This window comes from Bufo gargarizans, unplaced genomic scaffold (genome assembly GCF_014858855.1).
Source record: "Bufo gargarizans isolate SCDJY-AF-19 unplaced genomic scaffold, ASM1485885v1 original_scaffold_1055_pilon, whole genome shotgun sequence".
NCBI lineage: Eukaryota > Metazoa > Chordata > Amphibia > Anura > Bufonidae > Bufo > Bufo gargarizans.
Genome location: NW_025334214.1, coordinates 22,982 through 36,943, shown reverse-complemented (window position 1 = coordinate 36,943; position 13,962 = coordinate 22,982). Strand labels below are relative to the sequence as shown.

The window sequence follows — 13,962 nt, the reverse complement described above, 5'->3', positions numbered from 1 at the left end:
TGGACTCAAACCCCTCAGCGAATACCTTGGGGTGTCTACTTTCCAAAATGGGGTCACATGTGGGGTATTTATACTGCCCTGGCATTTTAGGGGCACTAAAGCATGAGAAGAAGTCTGGAATATAAATGTCTAAAAAATTTTACGCATTTGGATTCCGTGAGGGGTATGGTGAGTTCATGTAAGATTTTATTTTTTGTCACAAGTTAGTGGAATATGAGACTTTGTAAGAAAAAACAAAAAAACTAAAAATCAATTACCGCTAACTTGTGCCCCCCAAAAAAAATCGTCTATGAACTCGCCATGCCCCTCAAAAGTGATATTTTTATAGAGCAACAGGTGTTTTTGCAGTGATCAGAAAAAAATATTAATTCTGTCACTGCGGTGGGGCGGACTGAACGCAAGTGTGCGCACAAGATCAGGCCTGATCGGGCGAACACTGCGTTTTTTGTAGAGCCTATAGAACATGTCCTATTGTTGCCCGCAATTGCGGACAAGAAAAGGCATTTTCTATATAGTTCTGACAATGGGCGGATCCGCAAAATGCGGAAAGCACATTGCCGGTACCCGTGTTTTGCGAATCCGCGGTGTCCGTGTTTGCGGATCTGTGGATCCGCAAAACACATATGGGCGTCTGAATGGAGCCTTACAGGGGGGTGATAAATGACAGGGGGGTGATCAGGGAGTCTATATGGGGTAATCACCCCCCTGTAAGGCTCCATTCAGACGGATCCGCAAAACACATACAGACGTCTGAATGGAGCCTGACAGGGGGGTGATCAGGGAGTCTAAATGGGTGATCAGGGGTTAATAAGGGGTTCAAAAGTGACAGGGGGGTGTAGTGGTATTTGGTGCTACTTTACAGAGCTGCCTGTTTCCTCTGGTGGTCGATCCAAGCAAAAGGGACCACCAGAGGACCAGGTAGCAGGTATATTAAACGCTGTTATCAAAACAGCGTCTAATATACCTTTCAGGGGTTAAAAGAATCGCATCTACAGCCTGCCAACGAATGATCGCCGCTGGCAGGCTGTAGATCAGCTCGTTTACCTCCGGTTCCTGTGAACGCGCTCTCCTGTGTGCGCGCGTTCACAGGAAATCTCGCCTCTCGCGAGATGACGCGCCGGCGCATCAAGGAGGAATGAATCGACCGCCTCCGGAACGCAATCCTGCGTTAGGCAGTCCGGGGGTGGTTAAGGTAGAAATACACCCATCATTTTCTGGGGTTTGAAAAACACACTCTTGACAAAAAACACTATTTTCAGGCCTTGCAGCATCAGCACGTGTGAAATTCCAGGCTTATATACAGCTGTCAAATTCAGTTTTTAAACAAACACTCATTTGGGCACAAAAATTTTAGTTGGCAGCCTTTGCTGCAGATGTCATTGTGAGATACACCCTTAATACATTTGGGTTACATTAGGAGATTTTAAATACCGCCATTTGGTGCGCCAATATTGAATTCAGGCCTACCCTGGTTCAGGCCCTGTGAGATACCACCTCTACATACAGGGGTTTCAATTAGGCATTTCAAATACAGCCATTTTGTGCAAATAAATCTTTAATTGAGGCCTAGTCTGGTTCAGGCCGTGTGAGATACTCCCTTTACATACTGTCGTTCTTTTCAACTATTAATTAAACACCCATTTAGGGCAAGATCTCAAAATATATGAGGAGAGCGTCAAATAAGGGACGTGGCCCAGGTCGTGGTGCTGCTGGTGGAGCTCCTGTTGCAAGGAGAGGATGTGGTCGATCTGTGCCAGCTACACAGAAAGTGAAACCCCTTCCTCAGGTGCGAGTAGGCGACAGAACCTGCAGCGGTATTTGGTCGGGCCTAATGCTGCTCTACGAATGGTGAGACCTGAACAAGTACAGGCGATAGTAGATGGGTTGCTGACAGTGGCTCCAGTTCCTTCACATTGTCTCCCACCCAGTCTCCTGCTGAAAGACCACAGTTGGCACCTGCAGCCGATGTCCATCAGTCTTTCAACTCACCCCCTTGCAAATCAGCCAAGCAGTCTGAGCCCCAAGTCATGCAGCAGTCTCTTCTGCTTTTTGATGACTCTGTTAGCAGGGTTTACCAGGGCCATCCACCTAGCCCTGCCCCAGAAGTGGAAGAGATTGAGTGCACTGATGCCCAACCACTTATCTTTCAAGATGAGTACATGGGAGGACCATTGCAGCACGTCTCGGATGATGACGAAACACAGGTGCCAACTGCTGGGGCTTTCGATAGTGTGCAGACCAACAAGGAAGTCAGGGATGAAGACTGGGTGGAAGATGATGTGGAGGACGATGATGTCCTCAACTCCACATGGAATCAAGGTCATGCGAGTGACCGATGTAGTTCGGAGGAAAAGGCGGTGGTCGCAGAGAGCCACCAGCACAGCAGAAGAGAGAGCAGGGTGCAAAAGCGGAGCGGCCGTCCTCTAGACAGTATACCTGCTACTGCCCACCGCAGCAAGGGACCGAGCACACCAAAGCCAGCTCCAAGGAGTTCCCTGGCGTGGCAGTTCTTCAGACAATGTGCTAACGACAAGACACGAGTGGTTTGCACGCTGTGCAATCAGAGCCTGAAGCGAGGCATAAACGTTCTCAACCTGAGCACAACCTGCATGACCAGGCATCTAAGTGCAAAGCACAAGCTGCAGTGGAGTAGACACCTCAAAAACCAAGAAAGGTCTCTGGCTCCCCCTGCTTCCTCTTCTTCTGCAGTCGCAGCCTCTTTATCCTCCACTGGAGTGACAGTGCCACCTGCCACCCCGCAAACAGAGGATCTGCCAGCAACACCAACACCTGGGTAACCAAGCATCTCCACAATGTCCCACGCAAGTGTTCAGCTCTCCATATGCCAAACGCTAGAGAGGAAGAGGAAGTACCCCCCTACCCACCCGCGATCCCTAGCCCTGAATGCCAGCATTTCTAAATTACTGGCATTTGAAATGCTGTCATTCCGTCTGGTGGAGACGGATAGTTTTATAGGCCTTATGGCGGTGGCTGTCCCACAGTACATCGTGCCCAGCCGCCACTACTTTTCAAGGCGAGCCATCCCTTCCCTGCACAACCAAGTAGGGGACAAAATCAGGTGTGCACTGCGCAACGCCATCTGTGGCAAGGTGCACCTGACTACGGATACGTGGACCAGTAAGCATGGTCAGGGCCGTTATATCTCCATAACAGCACACTGGGTAAATGCAGTGGCGGCTGGGCCTGAGGCGGATAGCAGTTTGGCGCATGTCCTTCCACCACCGAGGATTGCGGGGCGCTTCAGTTTGCCTCCTGCTGCTTCCTCCTCCTACTCTGCTTCCTCATCCTCTACCGGCTCCTCATCCGGTCAGCGTAACACTTTCACCACCAACTTCAGCACAGCCAGGGGTAAACGACAGCAGGCAGTTAAAAAACGTATCTGTTTGGGGGACAAACCCCACACTGCGCAGGAGCTGTGGACAGGCCTTGAACAACAGACCGATGAGTGGTATGTGCCAGTCAGACTCAAGCCCGGCCTGGTGGTGTGTGATAATGGGCGAAATCTCGTAGCAGCTCTGGGACTAGCCGGTTTGACACACATCCCTTGCCTGGCGCATGTGCTGAATTTGGTGGTGCAGAGATTCCTTAAAAATTACCCCGACATGTCAAAGCTGCTGCATAAAGTGTGGGCCCTCTGTGCGTGCTTTAGGCGTTCTCACCCTGCTGCTGCTCGCCTGTCAGCGCTGTAGCGTAACTTCGGCCTTCCCGCTCACCGCCTCATATGCGACGTGCCCAAAAGGTGGAACTCCACCTTGCACATGCTGGCCATACTGTGCGAGCAGCAGCAGGCCATAGTGGAGGTTCAGCTGCAGCACGCACTTGTGAGTCACTCGGCGGAACAGCACCACTTCACCACCAATGACTGGGCCTCCATGCGAGACCTGTGTTCTTTATTGCGCTGTTTCGAGTACTCCACCAACATGGCCAGTGCCGATAATGCCGTTCTCAGCGTTACTATCCTACTTCTAAGCCTCCTTGAAAAAACGCTGCTGGTGATGATGGAAGAGGATGTGGCACAGGAGGAGGAGGAGGAGGAGGAGGAGGAAGAGGGATCATTTCGTAGGGTTTCCGGCCAGTCATTCCCAAGTGGCTCCGAGGGTGGGTTCCTGCACCCACAAACCCAAGGTACACAATTGTCCAGCCAGGGCACAGTTCTGGAGGATGAGGAAGAACCATGTTCACAGCAGGGTGGCACCCAGACCAGACCATGGCCATCACTGGTGCGTTGATGGGGGGATACAGAGGACACAGGCAATACACCTCCCACAGAGGACAGCTTTTCGTCGCCTCTGGGCAGCCTGGCACACATGAGCGTTTACATGCTGCAGTGTCTCCGCAACAACTGCCGAGTTGCCCACATTCTAACTTGTGCTTATTACTGGGTGGCCACGCTGCTGGATCCCTGTTACAAGAAAAACGTACTGTCCTTAATTCCCTCACTGGAGCGCGAATTCAAGCGCGCGCTGGTAGACGCGCTGCTGGTGTCATTCCCACCTGACAGCGGGGGCACAGTGGAAGCACAAGGCGAAGGCAGAGGACGAGGAAGAGGTTTCCAACGCAGCAGGGGCACCGCCAGCACCTCAGAAGGCAGGGTTAGCATGGCCGAAATGTGGAAAAGCTTTGTCAGCACGCCACAACAACCAGCACCACCATCTGATATGAAACGTCTTAGCAGGAGGCAGCATTTCACCAACATGGTGGAGCAGTATGTGTGCACACGCCTACACGTACTAAATAACGGGTCTGCCCCCTTCAACTTCTAGGTCTCCAAATTGGGCACATGGCCTGAGCTTACCCTTTACGCCTTGGAGGTGCTGGCTTGCCCTGCAGCCAGTGTATTATCTGAACGTGTGTTTAGCACGGCAGGGGGCGTCATCACAGACAAGCGCAGCCGCCTGTCCACAGCCAATGTGGACAAGCTCACGTTCATTAAAATAAACCAGGCATGGATCCCTCAGGACTAGGGATGAGCGAACGCGAACTGTATAGTTCGGGTTCGTACCGAATTTTGGGGTGTCCGTGACACGGACCCGAACCCGGACATTTTCGTAAAAGTGATTTTTGGCTAAATCCTACATCAGGGTCAAGCTGTCACACCAAGTGCATTTAACCAGCAATAGTCTGTTTATTTTTTGGCCATATACTACATCAGGGGCAAGCTGTCACCAAGTGCATTTAACCCTCAGTAGTGTGGTTGGTCAAGCTATCACACCAAGTGCATTTAACCAGCAATAGTGTGGTTATTTTTTGGCCATATACTAAATCAGGGGCAAGCTGTCACCAAGTGCATTTAACCCTCAGTAGTGTGGTTGGTCAAGCTATCACACCAAGTGCATTTAACCAGCAATAGTCTGGTTATTTTTTGGCCATATCCCAGTCTAATTCTGTCAGTAAACGTATACCTGTCACCCAGCGCCTAAATACTAGGCCTCAAGTTTATATCCAGCTAAAAATGTCGTTACTGGTGTGGCTAGTCAAGTTATTTAGTGTCCGTCAAAGCACAGTTTTTGTTCTGGGTTGAAATACAATTCCCAATTTAGCAATTTCCTAATTTAGCGGTTTCTGCTGTATCAGAGCTATTTGAAATCTATCCCTAAAAGGGTATATAATATTCAAGGTGCACATAGGGTCATTCTGAATAACTTCACACACACGCTACTGTGCATTTCCAAGTCTAATTCTGTCAGTAAACCTATACCTGTCACCCAGCGCCTAAATACTAGGCCTCAAATTTATATCCAGCTAAATCTCTCGTTACCGCTGTCCTGTTGTGGCTGGGCAAGTTATTTAGTGTCCGTCAAAGCACATTTTTTGTTCTGGGTTGAAATACAATTCCCAATTTAGCAATTTCCGAATTTAGTGGTTTCTGCTGTATCAGGCCTACTTTAAATACATCCCTAAAAGGGTATATCAGAATCAAGGTGCTGATAGGGTCATTCTGAATAACTTCACACACACGCTACTGTGCATATCCCAGTCAAATTCTGTCCGTAAAACCTATACCTGTCACCCAGCGCCTAAATACTAGGCCTCAAATTCATAGTCAGCTAAATCGGTGGTTACTGCTGTGCCTGTATTAGTGTAATACGGTACCTAAATAGATAGCCAGATAGTGTTAGGTGTCTGTAAAAAAAGGCCTGAATTTGAATTCAATACATTGGGCCAAATAATATTTTTGTTGTTGTGGTGAACGATAACAATGAGGAAAACATCTAGTAAGGGACGCGGACATGGTCGTGGTGGTGTTAGTGGACCCTCTGGTGCTGGGAGAGGACGTGGTCGTTCTGCCACAGCCACACGTCCTAGTGTACCAACTACCTCAGGTCCCAGTAGCCGCCAGAATTTACAGCGATATATGGTGGGGCCCAATGCCGTTCTAAGGATGGTAAGGCCTGAGCAGGTACAGGCATTAGTCAATTGGGTGGCCGACAGTGGATCCAGCACGTTCACATTATCTCCCACCCAGTCTTCTGCAGAAAGCGCACAGATGGCGCCTAAAAACCAACCCCATCAGTCTGTCACATCACCCCCATGCATACCAGGGAAACTGTCTGAGCCTCAAGTTATGCAGCACTCTCTTATGCTGTTTGAAGACTCTGCTGGCAGGGTTTCCCAAGGGCATCCACCTAGCCCTTCCCCAGCGGTGGAAGACATAGAATGCACTGACGCACAACCACTTATGTTTCCTGATGATGAGGACATGGGAATACCACCTCAGCAAGTCTCTGATGATGACGAAACACAGGTGCCAACTGCTGCGTCTTTCTGCAGTGTGCAGACTGAACAGGAGGTCAGGGATCAAGACTGGGTGGAAGACGATGCAGGGGACGATGAGGTCCTAGACCCCACATGGAATGAAGGTCGTGCCACTGACTTTCACAGTTCGGAGGAAGAGGCAGTGGTGAGACCGAGCCAACAGCGTAGCAAAAGAGGGAGCAGTGGGCAAAAGCAGAACACCCGCCGCCAAGAGACTCCGCCTGCTACTGACCGCCGCCATCTGGGACCGAGCACCCCAAAGGCAGCTTCAAGGAGTTCCCTGACATGGCACTTCTTCAAACAATGTGCTGACAACAAGACCCGAGTGGTTTGCACGCTGTGCCATCAGAGCCTGAAGCGAGGCATTAACGTTCTGAACCTTAGCACAACCTGCATGACCAGGCACCTGCATGCAAAGCATGGACTGCAGTGGAGTAAACACCTTAAAACCAAGGAAGTCACTCAGGCTCCCCCTGCAACCTCTTCTGCTGCCGCCGCCTCGGCCTCTTCTGCTGCTGCCGCCTCGGCCTCTTCCTCCGCCTCTGGAGGAACGTTGGCACCTGCCGCCCAGCAAACAGGGGATGTACCACCAACACCACCACCACCTCCGTCACCAAGCATCTCAACCATGTCACACGCCAGCGTTCAGCTCTCCATCTCACAAACATTTGAGAGAAAGCGTAAATTCCCACCTAGCCACCCTCGATCCCTGGCCCTGAATGCCAGCATTTCTAAACTACTGGCCTATGAAATGCTGTCATTTAGGCTGGTGGACACAGACAGCTTCAAACAGCTCATGTCGCTTGCTGTCCCACAGTATGTTGTTCCCAGCCGGCACTACTTCTCCAAGAGAGCCGTGCCTTCCCTGCACAACCAAGTATCCGATAAATCAAGTGTGCACTGCGCAACGCCATCTGTGGCAAGGTCCACCTAACCACAGATACGTGGACCAGTAAGCACGGCCAGGGACGCTATATCTCCCTAACTGCACACTGGGTAAATATAGTGGCAGCTGGGCCCCAGGCGGAGAGCTGTTTAGCGCACGTCCTTCCGCCGCCAAGGATCGCAGGGCAACATTCTTTGCCTCCTGTTGCCACCTCCTCCTACTCAGCTTCCTCCTCCTCTTCTTCCACCTGCTCATCCAGTCAGCCACACACCTTCACCACCAACTTCAGCACAGCCCGGGGTAAACGTCAGCAGGCCATTCTGAAACTCATATGTTTGGGGGACAGGCCCCACACCGCACAGGAGTTGTGGCGGGGTATTGAACAACAGACCGACGAGTGGTTGCTGCCGGTGAGCCTCAAGCCCGGCCTGGTGGTGTGCGATAATGGGCGAAATCTCGTTGCAGCTCTGGGACTAGCCGGTTTGACGCACATCCCTTGCCTGGCGCATGTGCTGAATTTGGTGGTGCAGAAGTTCATTCACAACTACCCCGACATGTCAGAGCTGCTGCATAAAGTGCGGGCCGTCTGTGCGCGCTTCCGGCGTTCACATCCTGCCGCTGCTCGCCTGTCTGCGCTACAGCGTAACTTCGGCCTTCCCGCTCACCGCCTCATATGCGACGTGCCCACCAGGTGGAACTCCACCTTGCACATGCTGGACAGACTGTGCGAGCAGCAGCAGGCCATAGTGGAGTTTCAACTGCAGCACGCACGGGTCAGTCGCACTACGGAACAGCACCACTTCACCACCAATGACTGGGCCTCCATGCGAGACCTGTGTGCCCTGTTGCGCTGTTTCGAGTACTCCACCAACATGGCCAGTGGCGATGACGCCGTTATCAGCGTTACAATACCACTTCTATGTCTCCTTGAGAAAACACTTAGGGCGATGATGGAAGAGGAGGTGGCCCAGGAGGAGGAGGAAGAGGGGTCATTTTTAGCACTTTCAGGCCAGTCTCTTCGAAGTGACTCAGAGGGAGGTTTTTTGCAACAGCAGAGGCCAGGTACAAATGTGGCCAGCCAGGGCCCACTACTGGAGGACGAGGATGAGGAGGAGGTGGAGGAGGTGGAGGATGAAGCATGGTCACAGCGGGGTGGCACCCAACGCAGCTCGGGCCCATCACTGGTGCGTGACTGGGGGGAAAGGCAGGACGATGACGATACGCCTCCCACAGAGGACAGCTTGTCCTTACCCCTGGGCAGCCTGGCACACATGAGCAACTACATGCTGCAGCGCCTGCGCAACGACAGCAGAGTTGCCCACATTTTAATGTGTGCGGACTACTGGGTTGCCACCCTGCTGGATCCACGGTACAAAGACAATTTGCCCACCTTACTTCCTTCACTGGAACGTGATAGGAAGATGCGCGAGTACAAGCGCACGTTGGTAGACGCGCTACTGAGAGCATTCCCAAATGTCACAGGGGAACAAGTGGAAGCCCAAGGCCAAGGCAGAGGAGGAGCAAGAGGTCGCCAAGGCAGCTGTGTCACGGCCAGCTCCTCTGAGGGCAGGGTTAGCATGGCAGAGATGTGGAAAAGTTTTGTCAACACGCCACAGCTAACTGCACCACCACCTGATACGCAACGTGTTAGCAGGAGGCAACATTTCACTAACATGGTGGAACAGTACGTGTGCACACCCCTCCACGTACTGACTGATGGTTCGGCCCCATTCAACTTCTGGGTCTCTAAATTGTCCACGTGGCCAGAGCTAGCCTTTTATGCCTTATGCCTTGGAGGTGCAGGCCTGCCCGGCGGCCAGCGTTTTGTCTGAACGCGTATTCAGCACGGCAGGGGGCGTCATTACAGACAAACGCAGCCGCCTGTCTACAGCCAATGTGGACAAGCTGACGTTCATAAAAATGAACCAGGCATGGATCCCACATGACCTGTCCATCCCTAGTGCAGATTAGACATTAACTACCTCCCCTTAACCATATATTATTGGACTTCCTCATTCAATCCTATTTTTATTTTCATTTTACCATTATATTGCGAGGCTACCCAAAGTTGAATGAACCTCTCCTCTGTCTGGGTGCCGGGCCTAAATATATGACAATGGACTGTTCCAATGTTGGGTGACGTGAAGCCTGATTCTCTGCTATGAAATGCAGACTGATTCTCTGCTGACATGAAGCCAGATTCTCTGTTACGGGTCCTCTCTCCTCTGCCTGGGTGCTGGGCCTAAATATATGACAATGGACTGTTACAGTGGTGGCTGACGTGAAGCCTGATTCTCTGCTATGACATGCAAACTGATTCTCTGCTGACATGAAGACAGATTCTCTGTTACGGGACCTCTCTCCTCTGCCTGTGTGTGTGCTGGGCCTAAATATCTGACAATGGACTGTTACAGTGGTGGCTGACGTGAAGCCTGATTCTCTGCTATGACATGCAGACGGATTCTCTGCTGACATGAAGCCAGATTGTCTGTTACGGGACCTCTCTCCTCTGCCTGGGTGCTGGGCCTAAATATATGACAATGGACTGTTACAGTGGTGGCTGACGTGAAGCCTGATTCTCTGCTATGACATGCAAACTGATTCTCTGCTGACACGAAGACAGATTCTCTGTTACGGGACCTCTCTCCTCTGCCTGGGTCTAAATATATGACAATGGACTGTTACAGTGGTGGCTGACGTGAAGCCTGATTCTCTGCTATGACATGCAAACTGATTCTCTGTGGACACGAAGACAGATTCTCTGTTACGGGACCTCTCTCCTCTGCCTGGGTGCCTGGGCCTAAATATATGCCAATGGACTGTTCCAATGTTGGGTGACGTGAAGACTGATTCTCTGCTATGACATGCAGACTGATTCTCTGCTGACATGAAGACAGATTCTCTGTTACGGGACCTCTCTCCTCTGCCTGGGTGCTGGGCCTAAATATATGCCAATGGACTGTTGCAGTGGTGGCTGACGTGAAGCCTGATTCTCTGCTATGACATGCAGACTGATTCTCTGCTGACATGAAGCCAGATTCTCTGTTACGGGACCTCTCTCCTCTGCCTGGGTGCTGGGCCTAAATATCTGATAATGGACTGTTGCAGTGGTGGGTGACGTGAAGCCTGATTCTCTGCTATGACATGCAGACTGATTCTCTGCTGACATGAAGACAGATTCTCTGTTACGGGACCTCTCTCCTCTGCCTGGGTGCTGGGCCTAAATATATGCCAATGGACTGTTGCAGTGGTGGCTGACGTGAAGCCTGATTCTCTGCTATGACATGCAGACTGATTCTCTGCTGACATAAAGACAGATTCTCTGTTACGGGACCTCTCTCCTCTGCCTGGGTGCTGGGCCTAAATATATGCCAATGGACTGTTGCAGTGGTGGCTGACGTGAAGCCTGGTTCTCTGCTATGACATGCAGACTGATTCTCTGCTGACATGAAGCCAGATCCTCTGTTACGGGACCTCTCTCCTCTGCCTGGGTGCTGGGCCTAAATATATGCCAATGGACTGTTGCAGTGGTGGCTGACGTGAAGCCTGATTCTCTGCTATGACATGCAGACTGATTCTCTGCTGACATGAAGACAGATTCTCTGTTACGGGACCTCTCTCCTCTGCCTGGGTGCCGGGGCCTAAATATCTGAGAATGGACTGTTGCAGTGGTGGATGACGTGAAGCCTGGTTCTCTGCTATGACATGCAGACTGATTCTCTGCTGACATGAAGCCAGATCCTCTGTTACGGGACCTCTCTCCTCTGCCTGGGTGCTGGGCCTAAATATATGCCAATGGACTGTTGCAGTTGTGGATGACGTGAAGCCTGATTCTCTGCTATGACATGCAGACTGATTCTCTGCTGACATGAAGACAGATTCTCTGTTACGGGACCTCTCTCCTCTGCCTGGGTGCTGGGCCTAAATATCTGACAATGGACTGTTGCAGTGGTGGCTGACGTGAAGCCTGATTCTCTGCTATGACATGCAGACTGATTCTCTGCTGACATGAAGCCAGATCCTCTGTTACGGGACCTCTCTCCTCTGCCTGGGTGCCGGGGCCTAAATATCTGAGAATGGACTGTTCCAGTGGTGGGTGACGTGAAGCCAGATTCTCTGCTATGGGACCTCTCTCCAATTGATATTGGTTAATTTCTATTTATTTTATTTTTATTCATTTCCCTATCCACATTTGTTTGCATGGGATTTACCTACAGCCCTCTAGCCCTTTCCTGGGCTGTTTTACAGCCTTTTTAGTGCCGAAAAGTTCGGGTCCCCATTGACTTCAATGGGGTTCGGCCGAACTTCTCGAACCCGAACATCCAGGTGTCCGCTCAACTCTACTCAGGACTTGTCCGTACCTTGTGCAGAATAAACATGTATACCGGCACTAAGCAGCCATTGTTATACTGCAGCACAATTGCTCATATTTGTATTTTGGATATTTCACACTCTTTTGGAGTGTACCTTAATTTAAAAAAATTAAATTAAAACCAAAAACCTGTGTTGGCTATCTTGTCCTCCTCCACCGCCGCTTCCACCTACTCCGCTATGTCCACCGCCTCCTTAAACTCCTACTCCATATTGAGACCCCACCTCATAAATCCATTTTTTTTTGTACGAGTTTTATATAATTTCACTATTTTGTCATTTACATTTTCGGATGAAATTTACCAATTTTTGGGTGTATAGGACCACTGCTCTACCTAGTAGGCCGGTAAAAAAAAAAACATTTAAATTATCATTAACATTTTCGGGTGAAATTCACCAATGTTTGGGTGTATAGTACCACTGCTATACTTAGTAGGCCAGTTAACAGACAAAATATATTTGTCAGTTACATTTGCAGTTGAAATTCAACAATTTTTGGGTGTGAAGTACCACTGCTATACCTAGTAGACAGCTTAAACAATAAAAAAAATTGGTCTCTTACATTTTATGGTGAAATTCACAAATTTTTGGGTGTAATATACCCCTCCTCTACCTAGTTGACAGCTTAATAACTTTCAATAATTTTTATTTTACATTTTCAAGGTGACAATAAACAATTGTTTTCTGTCATAGACCCCTGCTCTACCAAGAAGACAGGTTAATGAATTCCTGTAATTTTTCTGTTACATTCTTGGGTTGACATTATACAATTTTAGACGTGAATAAACCTCTGCTCTGCATAGGTGACAGGGAATACAATTTCTGAAATGCTTCTGTAATTGATGCGCGCCACCTCCTTTGATTCAATGCTTAAACTTAAGCAAGTTGCACCACATTTAAGCTTCAATACTTTGTCCCACATTTCCGCTATACTCTTTTGGCCAACATTTGCGCCTCAATAGCTTTTCCCACAATTCCGCTTGACTCTTTTGGCCCACGTTTAGGCTTCTGTAATTTGTCCCCCATTTGCGCCTCAATAACTTTTCCCCCATTTTTTCTTGATCCCAAATTTTTAAAATAAATGTATCTCCCTTAAATTTGGTCTCTTTTTCTCACGCTCCCTCTCCGGCCTGGAACCCCGATTCCCCGCCACCTGTAATCACCATGGTAGGCGCATTAAAGAACATCGAAAGTTGATAGAGCAGATATCAAATTGGATCGTGAACATCACGGGGACGTGCGACATGGTGGGTGGGACAGTAACTATGCACACGCCTACACGAACTAACTGACAGGGGTCAGCCCCTGCAACTTCTGGGTCTCCAAATTGGGCCTGAGCTTGCCCTTTACACCTTGGAGGTGCTGGCCTGCACTTCAGCCGGTGTATTTTCTGAACGTGTGTTCAGCACGACTGGAGGTCTATATTTCCCAATGTTTTGGGGTGTACCCTAATTTAAAAAAATAAAAATAAATTTAAAACCAAAAAGCAGTGTAGGCTACCTCCTCCTCCTACTCCACTCCCACCTACACCGCCTCCTCAACCTCCTTCTCCATATGGACCTGGTCCTCCTAGATCAAGATTATAATTTTTTATTTTTACGTATTTTATGTTATTTTAAGTCATTTCCTTATCCACATTTGTTTGCAGAGCACTTGCCATGCTCTTAACCACATTTTGACGCCATTTGCAGCCCTCTAGCCCTTTCCATGACATTTTTACAGCCATTTTAGTGCTCAGGCCCCCATTGACTTCAATGGGGTTCGTGGTCAAGTTCGGTTCGAATTCGGGTCCCGAACGTGAACTTTTTTCCAAAGTTCGGCCGAACCCAAACATCCAGGTGTCTGCTCAACTCTAGTTATAATAAGAAAGGGGTGATGGAAATTGGAATTGAGGTTGGTAAAAAAAAAAAAAAAAGAAGAGATCAGAC

General features: G+C 49.7%; 1 protein-coding gene across 1 annotated transcript in view; it reads right to left on the bottom strand.

Annotated features, from left to right (window-relative positions):
- LOC122922915 (zinc finger protein 501-like) overlaps positions 1–13,962 on the bottom strand; it is an 82,450-nt gene that overhangs the window by 50,170 nt on the left and 18,318 nt on the right. The window lies entirely within an intron of this gene.